Raw genomic sequence first — 12313 nt, forward strand, 5'->3', positions numbered from 1 at the left:
CTTCTGCATCGAGGGTGCGCGCAGGGCTTTTGCTCGGGCGAAGGTGCACTGGGCGAAGCTGGACGCCGTAATGCTGGTGAAGGAGGGCCCGCCGGAGGGCAAGGAGCATCGCTGCCCCGACATGTATTATGACAGTGTCCTGAAGGGTTACCACCTTGTGGCGGAGGAATGTGCCAGAGATGTAATTTTTGAATGAACATGCTCATGTGATCATGTAATGTGAAATGAGTTCATTTGCGGTATGCAACGCGTTTTGAATTTAAAATATTACCTTCTGTGCGGCCGTTTATAAAATCTGAGAGTTGGCCAATCATCGGCTTCTACCCCCATGTAACTAGTACTGGGGTGTTCGGGATAAACCTGAGCACTCTTTATCCCAATTTTGGGTCCTTGGAGGGAGGTGTTCAGCACAACGAACCAGGCAATCAGACTATAAGGCTTCATCACTCTCACTTAGCCATAGAAGTCTACAATTTTAAATTTTGGCGAAGCCCCTAGAATTCGGAAGGCCGAATTTGGGGCGCTATATACGCCTAAGTCGGGCAAGGCCAACTCCTCGCCCGAAGCGGAAAAAGTCTTTAAGGAGTTGAGACCTCTCGAACAGCGACCAGCTCTCGCCTTATAATGACAGTCAGTTTTCGGCTTTCTCTACTGAGGTGCTCGTCTGGAAGAACTGGGACACAATCGCAGTAGTTCTCCCAGCGCTACCTTAGCCGATATAGCAGAACGTAAGGTACCAAAACATGGGAGCCGGGCAAACCCAACTATTGACCCAAGACATGATTTGGAGCTGATGCATATAGTGCTATAAGTTCGGGGTGCCGCACTGTCGAAAGTGTTCGGACTTCTCACGCCGTATTATGGGGTAAACGAAAGCCCCTGGCATACTAACCGTACCAGAATGTACGGGTGCAAGTTGTTGTAAATGAACATATAAGAAAAAAGGGATGGATAATGCAATGATACACTAATGCTATGCATTATTATTTAAATAACACGTCGAAGCGTACTGATACAAGTAGTGCAATAAGCAAAAAATAGGACAATTTGACATGTCCTATCCAAGGGCAAGCTGCGTAAGGATAGTAAAAAATGGGTATATCGATTATTATTAGAGACCACCTGGGGGTTCCCTTGTACGTCTTAGTTTCTTGCCTCCTTGGTTGTTCCTTCCCGTAATGTGTCCAGGAATCGTATTGCCGGAAAGGGCTTCCAGAGATTAAGGTCCTGAAAGAGAAAAAATGATAAAGGTATGCAGCCCCTAGGACGGTTAAGCCGCATTGTGGCACGTGCCCTGATCGTGCCCCCGCCTATGCCTATGGTATTTTCAGTGCGTAATTGTGTACGTGCGGCACGGATTTCGTCGCTTGACTGGGACTGGGACGGGGGCCGAATTGCTAGGCAAGCTCTGAACGTGCCAGGCGATCCTGTTGTAGTTTACTCCGGACCCGCTTGACGGTGTCCGGGGGCTGTATCGCCAAATTGGTGGTTTGCCTTAAAAGGCTGCTTTGTGCTTCTGCTGCGAGGGCCGCAGTGCGCTCTTCCGTGTGGAGCGAGCATTCTGTGTTTCCATTAACTGTTATGACCCCCCTAGGTCCTGGCATCTTCAGCTTGAGGTATGCGTAATGCGGTACCGCATTGAATTTTTCGAATGCGGTTCGCCCGAGCAGTGCGTGATAGCCACTGCGGAACGGGACGATATCGGAGATTAACTCCTCGCTTCGGAAGTTGTCCGGAGATCCGAAGACCACTTCCAGTGTGGTTGAGCCCGTGCAATGGGCCTCTACACCTGGGATAACGCCCTTAAAGGTGGTTTTGGTGGGTTTGATCCTCGAGGGATCTATACCCATTTTGCGCACTGTATCCTGATAGAGCAGGTTCAGGCTGCCGCCGCTGTCCATAAGGACTCGAGTGAGGTGAAATCCGTCGATGATGGTGTCTAGGACCAGTGCAGCGGATCCGCCATGACGGATACTAGTGGGATGGTCCCTGCGATCGAAGGTGATTGGACAAGCAGACCATGGGTTGAACTTTGGGGCGACGGGCTCCATGGCATAGAGGTCCCTTAGTGCACGCTTCCATTCCCTCTTGGGAATGTGGGTTGTGTATATCATGTTCACTGTCTTCACTTGTGGGGGGAACCTCTTCTGTCCTCCCGTGTTCGGCAGCCGGGGCTCCTCCTCATCATCACTATGCAGGCCCTTGTCCTTGTTTTCGGCATCCAACTTGCCGGCCTGCTTGAACACCCAGCATTCTCTGTTGGTGTGATTGGCTGGCTTATCAGGGGTGCCGTGGATTTGACACGAGCGATCAAGTATGCGATCCAAACTGGATGGGCCCGGAGTAATTCTTTTGAATGGATTTTTCCGCTGACCGGATCTAGAGCCTCTGAATCCGGCATTGACTGCCGTATCGTCGGTGTTATCGCTGTTGTTGCGGCGCTTTTTTCTGTTACGACATGGTCTGCCGTTGGCATCTTTGGTATCTGAAGTGCCCGGATTCCTTGATGTGTTGTTGCTGCGAGCCAGCCAGCTATCCTCGCCCGCGCAAAAGAGGGTCATGAGTGTCGTGAGGGCTGCCATAGACTTCGGCTTCTCCTGGCGGAGGTGCCGGGCGAGCCACTCATCACGGATATTATGCTTGAATGCCCCTAAGGCCTCTGCATCCAGACAGTCGACAATTTCATTTTTCTTAGTTAGGAACCGTGTCTAGAATTGCATGGCTGATTCCCCTGGCTACTGAGTTATATGGCTCAAGTCATCAGCATCCGGTGGTCGCACATAAGTGCCCTGGAAGTTGTAAAGGAATGCGTCTTCCAAATCCTCCCAACTGCCGATGGAGTCTGCTGGCAAGCTATTTAGCCAATGCCGAGCTGGTCCTTTAAGTTTTAGTGGGAGGTACTTGATGGCATGCAGATCATCACCACAAGCCATGTGGATGTGGAGGAGGAAATCCTCAATCCATACAGCGGGACATGTTGTACCATCATATGATTCGATATTTATGTGTTTAAAACCCTCCGGGAATTCGTGATCCATAACTTCATCAGTGAAGCATAGGGGGTGTGCGGCGCCTCTGTGCCGGGCTATATCACGACGCGGTTCATATGAGTCTTGTCTGCTGTATTCGGACCGGCCGGATTTACTTTTAGTGTATCCTGTGCGACGATCATCGTCCCGCATTGGCACGCGCCCCCGTGACCCGTATATCGACCTTGCATGTTTTGCCATGTTTTCCAATACGTCTCGCAGGTCCCGTGTGTTGCCCCGGGCCTTGGTATTTTTGTTTGAGTGGCGACGGGGTGCAGGCTGAACTTCAGGCTGAAACGCCTCTCTGGCTCGGCCATGAGGTGGCCGGTCAGCCGCATCGTACACTGGTGATGTAGGTTTCAATGCTTCCTCCTCGAGGTGAGGTAGCAACCTGCGCTTTGGGTAACTCTTGGAGTGGCGCTCGAGTTCGTATTCCTCAGCCGCAAGGACTTCAGTCCATCTGTCTGCTAGTAAGTCTTGATCAGCTTGAAGCTGTTGTTGCTTTTTCTTCAAGCTATCTGCTGTGGTCATAAGCCGGCGCTTGAAGCGCTCCTGCTCGACGGGATCCTCAGGCACGATAAATTCTTCGTCGCTGAGGTTCACCTCGTCTTCAGAGATCTTTGGAGAGAGTCATGTAATTGTCCTCCTCCGATTCCCGATCTGTTGCCTGCTCTGGACGGCTAGCTTGTTCACCCTCCCGCTCTAAATCATGCTGGAGGGGATTGCTGTTGTCTTCGGCACTATCCGGAGTGTTATTGTCTGTTGTACCGTTATCACTACTTTTGCTATGGCAGGACTTAGAGCGGCGCCGCTGACGTCGGCGCTTGGGTTGCTTCTTGGAGGGGCCATCCTCCGCTGTCTCGTCGCCATTGCCTTCTTTGGGGGTGTCCACCATGTATATATCTTACGATGAGGTGGCGGCCCATCACCCTATGGGCGGTGGTTCCTGTTCGTCTCCTGCATCGTCGTTCATATCGTCGATGTCTTCGGAGTCGAAGTCGAGCATGTCGGTTAAATTGTCGATAGTGGCTACTAAGTGGGTGGTGGGTGGGCAGCGAATTTCTTCGTCATCCGCATCCCATTCTAGCCGGACCTAGTTCGCCCAAGGTTCTCCTAACAAGGAGAGAGACCTTAATGAATTTAGCACATCACCGAAAGGCGAGTGCTCAAAGATATCCGCGGAGGTGAACTCCATGATCGGCGCCCAATCGGATTCGACAGGCATAGATGCAGGCGGCTCGGAGTCCACGGCTGGAGACGAATCCAGTGGTTCGGCAACACGGCTCTCGTAAGGGGTGAAGTCAGTATCCGGCTCCATCGCCACTGAGAGTGCGACCTCCATGGCGGGGTCTATCCCCCCATCCTCAGATTGCGCACTTTGCTTCGGATTGAAGGCCGGAGTAGTTGAAGGTGTGATCTCCCGAACACTGTCCGACGACAGAGCTAAATCATGCTCGTCGTGCAGCGCACCTGACATGGGCTCGAATCCGTCGAAGATCAAGTCTCCGCGGATATCGGCAATGTAGTTTAAGTTTCCGAACCTGACCTGATGGCCAGGGGCATAGCTCTCGATCTGCTCTAGATGGCCACACGAGTTGGCCCGCAGTGCGAAACCGCCGAATACGAGGATCTGTCCGGGGAGGAAAACCTCACCCTGGACCGCATCGTTACCGATGATCGAAGGAGCCATCAAGCCTTATGGTGACGGCACAGTGGAACTCTCAATGAAAGCACCAATGTCGGTGTCAAAACAGGTGGATCTCGGGTAGGGGGTCCCTGATAGAGGCTAAGGTGTCCCGATGTTTCGATGAGATGGTGGCTATCGTTTTCTGTGGGAGTTGACCTTGACGATCCGACTACGAACGTGCGAGACGTCGCGCCTTAGCAATCGCTAAACCAACTTCCGAAGGTTATTGACCACGCCGGAGCACGATCAACCTGACCACGAGGGTCTGTTTCCTGCGAGCAAACGAAGAACAAGCAAGAAACTGAGATTGCAATCTGGATATTGCGAATATAAGATGAAAGCTTTATTGATCAAGGTGGGGTTCTGTGACGTCTTGGTCTGGTTGTTGGACACAAACGAAGTACGCGAAGTTGCAGCTATGGCGAACTTTTAATCTAAACAAAACCCAAAGTCTAAACGACGCCCTAAGGGCTGTATATATGGAGGAAGAGGGGGGAATTTCGTGGCCCTTGAGGGTGGGGTCCGAAACCAACCCTAACTCTTGTTTCCCCACACATACGGACTCTAAAAATAGCCTATACTTAAGTATTTCCAAATTACATGGGCCTGGCCCATTAATAAGGTGACGCAGCACCTAGAATAGCCTATGGACGAATATTATGAAGTGGCATCTTGTATATTTCGTCCAAGGCTTCATGCACTCCTTATGGCGGCTTCAAAGTCCTGAAATCATCACTTGTAACTCCGTTCTTGATCCCCTTGCGCATGCCATCAACTCCATGCGTGTTCTTGCTCCAACGTTCATCCTTCTCCAAGCTAGGCCCTTCATTTGTAAGCAAAACAAATGTATCCAATTTAGGCAGCATCATAATCTCATGAACATTAGAATCATTACCAAGAAACGAAAGTACCTGGTAATTTAATTGGCGTGCGCGAGCTCTAGTAATTGGTCCAGTATATGTAACAGTAGGGGCTGTGGGTGTAACAATGGTATTGATGTCCTCATCATCCTCCCCTTCTTGAAATGAAGTCGTCCTCGACGGAAGCGCATCTTCCTCGCCCAAATAAGGCTTCAAATCTGCAATGTTAAAAGTGGGACTAACCCCAAAATCTACAGGTAGCTCAAGTTTATATGCATTATCATTTATTTTCTCTAACACCTTAAAAGGACCATCAGAACGTGGCATTAGCTTTGATTTGCGCAGATTAGGGAATCTATGTTTACACAAATGTAACCAAACAAGATCTGCAGGCGCAAACACAACATGTTTTCTACCCTTATCTCCAGCAAGTTTATATTTAGCATTCATACGCTCAATGTTTTCCTTAGTTAACTCATGCATTTTTAAAATCAATTCAGAACGTTCTTTAGCATCAAAATTAACCTTCTCTGAAGATGGAAGAGGCAACAAATCAATAGGTGCACGAGGTAGGAAACCATACACAATTTCAAAAGGGCACATCTTAGTAGTAGAATGCAATGAGCGATTATAAGCAAATTCAATATGAGGCAAGCATTCTTCCCACATTTTCTTGTTATTCTTCAAAACAGCCCTAAGCATAGTAGACAATGGTCTATTGACTACTTCAGTTTGTCCATCAGTTTGGGGGTGACAAGTAGTACTAAAAAGCAGCTTAGTCCCCAACTTAGCCCATAAACATCTCCAAAAGTGGCTAAGAAATTTAGTATCACGATCTGAAACAATAGTATTTGGCACACCATGTAAGCAAATAATTTCACGAAAGAACAAATCAGCAACATTAACAGCATCATCGCTTTTATGACATGGTATAAAGTGTGCCATTTTTGAGAACCTATCCACGACAACAAATATGCTATCCCTCCCCTTCTTTGTTCGAGGTAAACCTAAAACAAAGTCCATAGATATATCCTCCCAAGGAACACTAGGTACAGACAAAGGCATATATAAACCATGAGGATTGAGTCGTGACTTAGCTCTTTGACATGTAGTGCAGCGAGCAACAAAATGCTCAACATCCCGTCTCATCTTTGGCCAAAAGAAATGTGTAGCAAGTATATCCTCCGTCTTCTTGACGCCAAAGTGTCCCATTAATCCTCCTCCATGCGCCTCCTGCAACAACAAAAGACGAACGGAGCTAGCTGGAATGCATAGCTTGTTAGCACGAAACACAAATCCATCGTTAAGAACGAACTTGTTCCAAGTTCTCCCTTCCTTACAATTCTGCAATACATCTTTAAATTCAGCATCATGAACATATTGATATTTGATGGTCTCCAAACCAAATATTTTAAAGTCAAGTTGTGAAAGCATAGTATAACGACGAGACAAGGCATCAGCAATAACATTTTCTTTACCCTTCTTGTGTTTAATGACATAAGGGAAAGTCTCAATGAATTCAACCCATTTAGCATGTCTACGGTTCAGTTTTGCTTGACTTTTAATGTGTTTCAAAGACTCATGATCAGAATGTATAACAAATTCCTTGGGCCATAAATAATGTTGCCATGTTTCTAAGGTCCGAACAAGAGCATATAATTCTTTATCATAAGTAGAATAGTTCAGACTAGGCCCACTCAATTTTTCAGAAAAGTATGCAACAGGTTTTCCATCTTCTAATAAAACACCTCCTAATCCAATTCCACTACCATCACATTCAAGCTCAAAAGTCTTATTGAAATTAGGAAGTTGGAGTAAAGGAGCATGTGTCAACTTATCTTTCAATACCGTGAAGGCTTCTTCCTGTGCGGTACCCCAAACAAAAGGCACATCCTTCTTTGTAAGCTCGTTGAGAGGTGCAGCAATGGTGCTGAAATCTCTCACAAAATGCCTATAGAAACCAGCGAGGCCAAGGAAACTCCTCACTTGTGTGACCGTTTTGGGCTGCGGCCAGCTCTCAATAGCTTCAATCTTGGCTTTATAAACTTCAATTCCCTGTGGAGTAACAACATAGCCAAGAAAAGATACTCGGTCGGTGCAAAAGGTGCACTTTCCAAGGTTTCCAAACAAACGTGCATCACGTAGAGCAATAAAAACAGCACGTAAATGTTCCAAATGTTCCTCCAAAGATTTGCTATAAATCAATATGTCATCAAAGTAAACTACCACAAATCGTCCAATGAAAGCTCGTTAAACTTCGTTCATTAACCTCATGAAAGTACTAGGTGCATTAGTTAACCCAAAAGGCATGACTAACCACTCATATAATCCAAACTTAGTTTTAAATGCTGTTTTCCATTCATCTCCCAATTTCATACGAATTTGATGGTATCCACTACGCAAATCAACTTTGGAGAATATTGTAGAGCCACTCAATTCATCAAGCATATCATCTAACCTAGGAATAGGATGACGATAACGAATAGTAATATTATTAATGCCTCTACAATCAACGCACATACGCGACGTACCATCCTTTTTCGGCACTAAAATGATAGGAACAGCACAAGGACTAAGGGATTCGCGTATATAACCTTTGTCGAGCAGTTCTTGTACTTGACGCATAATCTCCTTCGTCTCCTATGGATTGGTACGGTATGGTGCACGGTTGGGTAGCGAAGCACCGGGAATTAAGTCAATTTGATGCTCAATCCCTCGAATAGTTGGTAATCCCAGTGGCACGTCTTGTGGAAAGACGTCAGCGAACTCCTGCAAAATGTTAGTGACAGCAAGGGCCAAAGAGGAAGGCACGTCCTCGAATGAAAATAATGCCTCTTTGCACACAAAAGCATAGCAAACAGATTTGCTAAAATCTAGCTCATCAATATCAGATTTGGTGGCAAGTAAACATGCACTTTTCAATTTAATTTCAGAAACAACAGTAGATGGTTTATTATTAGGCTTCATTTGGTGCTCAAATTCTTTTGCCACAATCTGATTTTCACTCTTATTTGTCTCCTGTTTTGCTTTATTAGCTCTATTAATATCATCCTTCAAAATGGAATCAGGAGTCATAGGAAGCAAAGTAATATTTTTATCGTTATGAACAAGAGTATACTGATTGTTTCTACCATGGTGTACAGAATTTTTATCAAATTGCCATGGTCTACCAAGTAATAAGGAACATGCTTGCATAGGTACCACATCACAATCAACATAATCAGCATATGTAGAGATACTAAAATGCACACGAACAGTACGTGTTACCTTGATCTTGCCGCTGTTGTTGAACCATTGGATGTAGTAAGGATGTGGATGTGGTCTTGTGGTGAGAGATAGCTTCTCCACCATCTCCATGCTAGCCAAGTTATTGCAGCTCCCTCCATCTATGATCACGCGGACAGAACGTTGCTTCACAACTCCCTTTGTATGGAACAAATTATGCCTCTGATTTTTCTCAGCTTGTGTAACCTGCACACTCAAAACACGTTGAGCAACTAAACATTCATACCTGTCAGCATCTTCAGGAGCCATGTATTGCGTCTCATGATCAGAATCGTCTCCACCGTGTTCGTCACGTGTAATAAGAGCCAAAGTCTCCTCATCATAGTCACTAGCAGACTCATACCCACCATCCTCAGTAACAATCATCACACGCTTAGATGGGCATTCTCTCGCATAATGACCTCCACTCTTGCAACGTCGACAAATAATATCATGTGTTTGCCCTGTTGATGCCATGGATGAAGAAGAGCTCTTTGCAGGCCCAGAAGGTGTGCTCTTGGCAGATAGTGGTGATTGTGCCTGCTTTATTGTATCACGGTTGGAGGTGGCAGCCGACGGAGGCGCCGGTGTAGCAGAACGTGTGGAAGTAGATGATGCACATGGTGTCCATGATGAAGGTCGACCTGCAGAAAAGTTAGTCCGCGCCAATGCCTGTCGATCCTGCACTTCACGTTCAGCTTTACAAGCAAGATGGAATAAACGAGTGATATTAGTATACTCCTTATACTCTAGAATCGTTTGAATCTCTCTATTTAATCCACCCATAAAACGTGCAAGCATAGCTTCATTCTCCTCAACAATACCACATCTAATCATGCCAGTTTGTAATTCCTGATAATATTCTTCTACAGAATTTTTTCGCTGTCTTAAGCGCTGCAATTTTTGAAGTAATTCACGTTGATAATATGGTGGAACCCAACGAGTACGCATAGCAGTTTTCAAAGCAGCCCAAGTAGCCGGAATAGGACATAATCTACAATGCTCAGACCACCAAACACATGCAAAACTAGTAAAAGCACAAACAGCAGCAGGAACACGTCTCTCCTCGGGATATTGTAAACATGTAAATCGTTGTTCAGTTTCTAACTCCCAAGTAAGATATATATCAGGAACATATCTACCCTCAAATGGTGGAATATTCAATTTTAGTTTAGGGAGATGGTCATGATCTTGTACCTAAGGGTGAGCCCTACCATTGCCATTATTTGCATGTGGACGGCCTGGTGGTTGCTGTGCTGTTTGTGGCACGTAGTTCTGATTTTGATCAACCTCATCCTCATAATCTCCCACATAAGCATCCTCCTCCACATCAGCAGTAGGAGCCACAGAAGTATCAACAGCAGCACCAGCAGTTTGGCCTGACTGAAGAGGGACACGGCTCGCTTGGCGGAGGGCTGTTTCCCGACATGGAGGTAGTCGGTGTTGTTGCTGTTGTTGCAGAGGTGCGGCAGGAGCAGCCGGTGGTGGTGGTGGAAAACGCGACAGCAATTCAGCAAACTTGTTATCGAGCTTTGTTTCAAACGTCTTCTCCATGCCATCTATCTTCTCCATGGCCTCTTCAAATCTGTTTATCACATCTTGCACCTGTCCATTCATCATTTGCTGAAATGTATCATGAAGCTCCTTGTTCGTCAAGTTCTCCCAGTCAGTCTCGTCGGCTTGTGATCCTGGCATGGTTAGCAGCAATAGAAACACACAAGAATATGATCCTACAGACTACTAACAAGTGGTGGTGGTGGCGGGTGTCACAAATCCGTCAAGCAAATCTCAAATTCTTACCAGTTCTTACCCAGCAGCAGGCGGTGATCGGCAACCGTTGTAGTCAAAAACTCTCAAAAGCTTGGACAGAGCGATTGCCAGGGAGAGTCAAACGCACAACGTAGATGTATGTGGAGCTGGGAAGGCTTATAGTATGGTAGCAAAAAGGGTCAGCAATAATCAATTCAGAGATGCAAAGTTGAATAAACGCTCAACGACGGTACTGTGCTGGTCCTAGGCTAGACCGTGCTAGAGACGTGGGCCTAGAACACTAACAAAATCACGGCGCTGCACGTAAATAAGGGAAAAGCACACTCTGGAACTCTCTCTTTTTTTTACGCTCCCTTTTTTTTGCGCTCCTCTTTTTTTTTGCGAAAAATCACTATAATGGCGAGTGTCTCAAAACTCTTCCCTCGTCAAACTGATAGGATGGGCACGAAAAAAAAATTCACTTTTTTTTCCGGAAATCAGGGCAGCGACGACGAAAAAGTGCGACAAAAAATCACTATGATGGCACGTGGCTCAAAAGACTCAGAAAAGCCTAAAAATAGGATTGGGAAAAAAAATTTTGCCCGTGAAAATTTTGGCCTAAAAACTGCCCGGGGGTCTCTAGACTTTTTTTTCCGAGACCTACACAGGCAAGGAAACACGAATCGGAATTTAGATTGATCTCAAGAACAAACCTAATATGAGAAGAACTCGGATTGGTGGTGGATATATGGTTGTAGTATATGGCAGCGGTGGTGGTATATGGTAGCGGTGGTGGTATATGGATAGAGATTGATGGTGGTATATGGATACGGATTGGTGGTGGTATATGGATATGGATTCAGAGCGGTGGCGGATAAGCAAAAGTGGTAGATGGGCGATGATGATGGTGCGGCGGCGGCGTGACAACTTGTGACCAGAACTCGAAACTCTAAAAGACTAGACTCTAAGACCAGCAACTTGACACGACGATGCAACTGCAAATTCAACAAAGAAAAAACCCTAAAAAGATTATGCAAAGGCTCAGGTTGGTTCGGATATGATGAACTAACCCTAATTTTTTTTCTGGCTTTTTCGTGGACTGTAGGTATGAAGAACAGACTCGATCTAATCTATGAAAAACTGTAAAATCTCACCGAGCAACCTGGAAATCTGATACCACTTGATAGAGGCTAAGGTGTCCTGATGTTTCGATGAGATGGTGGCTATCATTTTCTGTGGGAGTTGACCTTGATGATCCGACTACGAACGTGCGAGACGTCGCGCCTTAGCAATCGCTAAACCAACTTTCGAAGGTTATTGACCACGCCGGAGCACGATCAACCTGACCACGAGGGTCTGTTTCCTGCGAGCAAACGAAGAACAAGCAAGAAACTGAGATTGCAATCTGGATATTGCGAATATAAGATGAAAGCTTTATTGATCAAGGTGGGGTTCTGTGACGTCTTGGTCTGGTCGTTGGACACAAACGAAGTACACGAAGTTGCAGCTATGGCGAACTTTTAATCTAAACAAAACCCAAAGTCTAAACGACGCCCTAAGGGCTGTATATATGGAGGAAGAGGGGGGAATTTCGTGGCCCTTGAGGGTGGGGTCCGAAACCAACCCGAAATCTTGTTTCCCCACACATACGGACTCTAAAAATAGCCTATACTTAAGTATTTCGAAATTACATGGGCTTGGCCCATTAATAAGGTGACGCAGCA

Source organism: Triticum urartu, chromosome 7, assembly GCF_003073215.2.
Source record: "Triticum urartu cultivar G1812 chromosome 7, Tu2.1, whole genome shotgun sequence".
Taxonomy (NCBI): domain Eukaryota; kingdom Viridiplantae; phylum Streptophyta; class Magnoliopsida; order Poales; family Poaceae; genus Triticum; species Triticum urartu.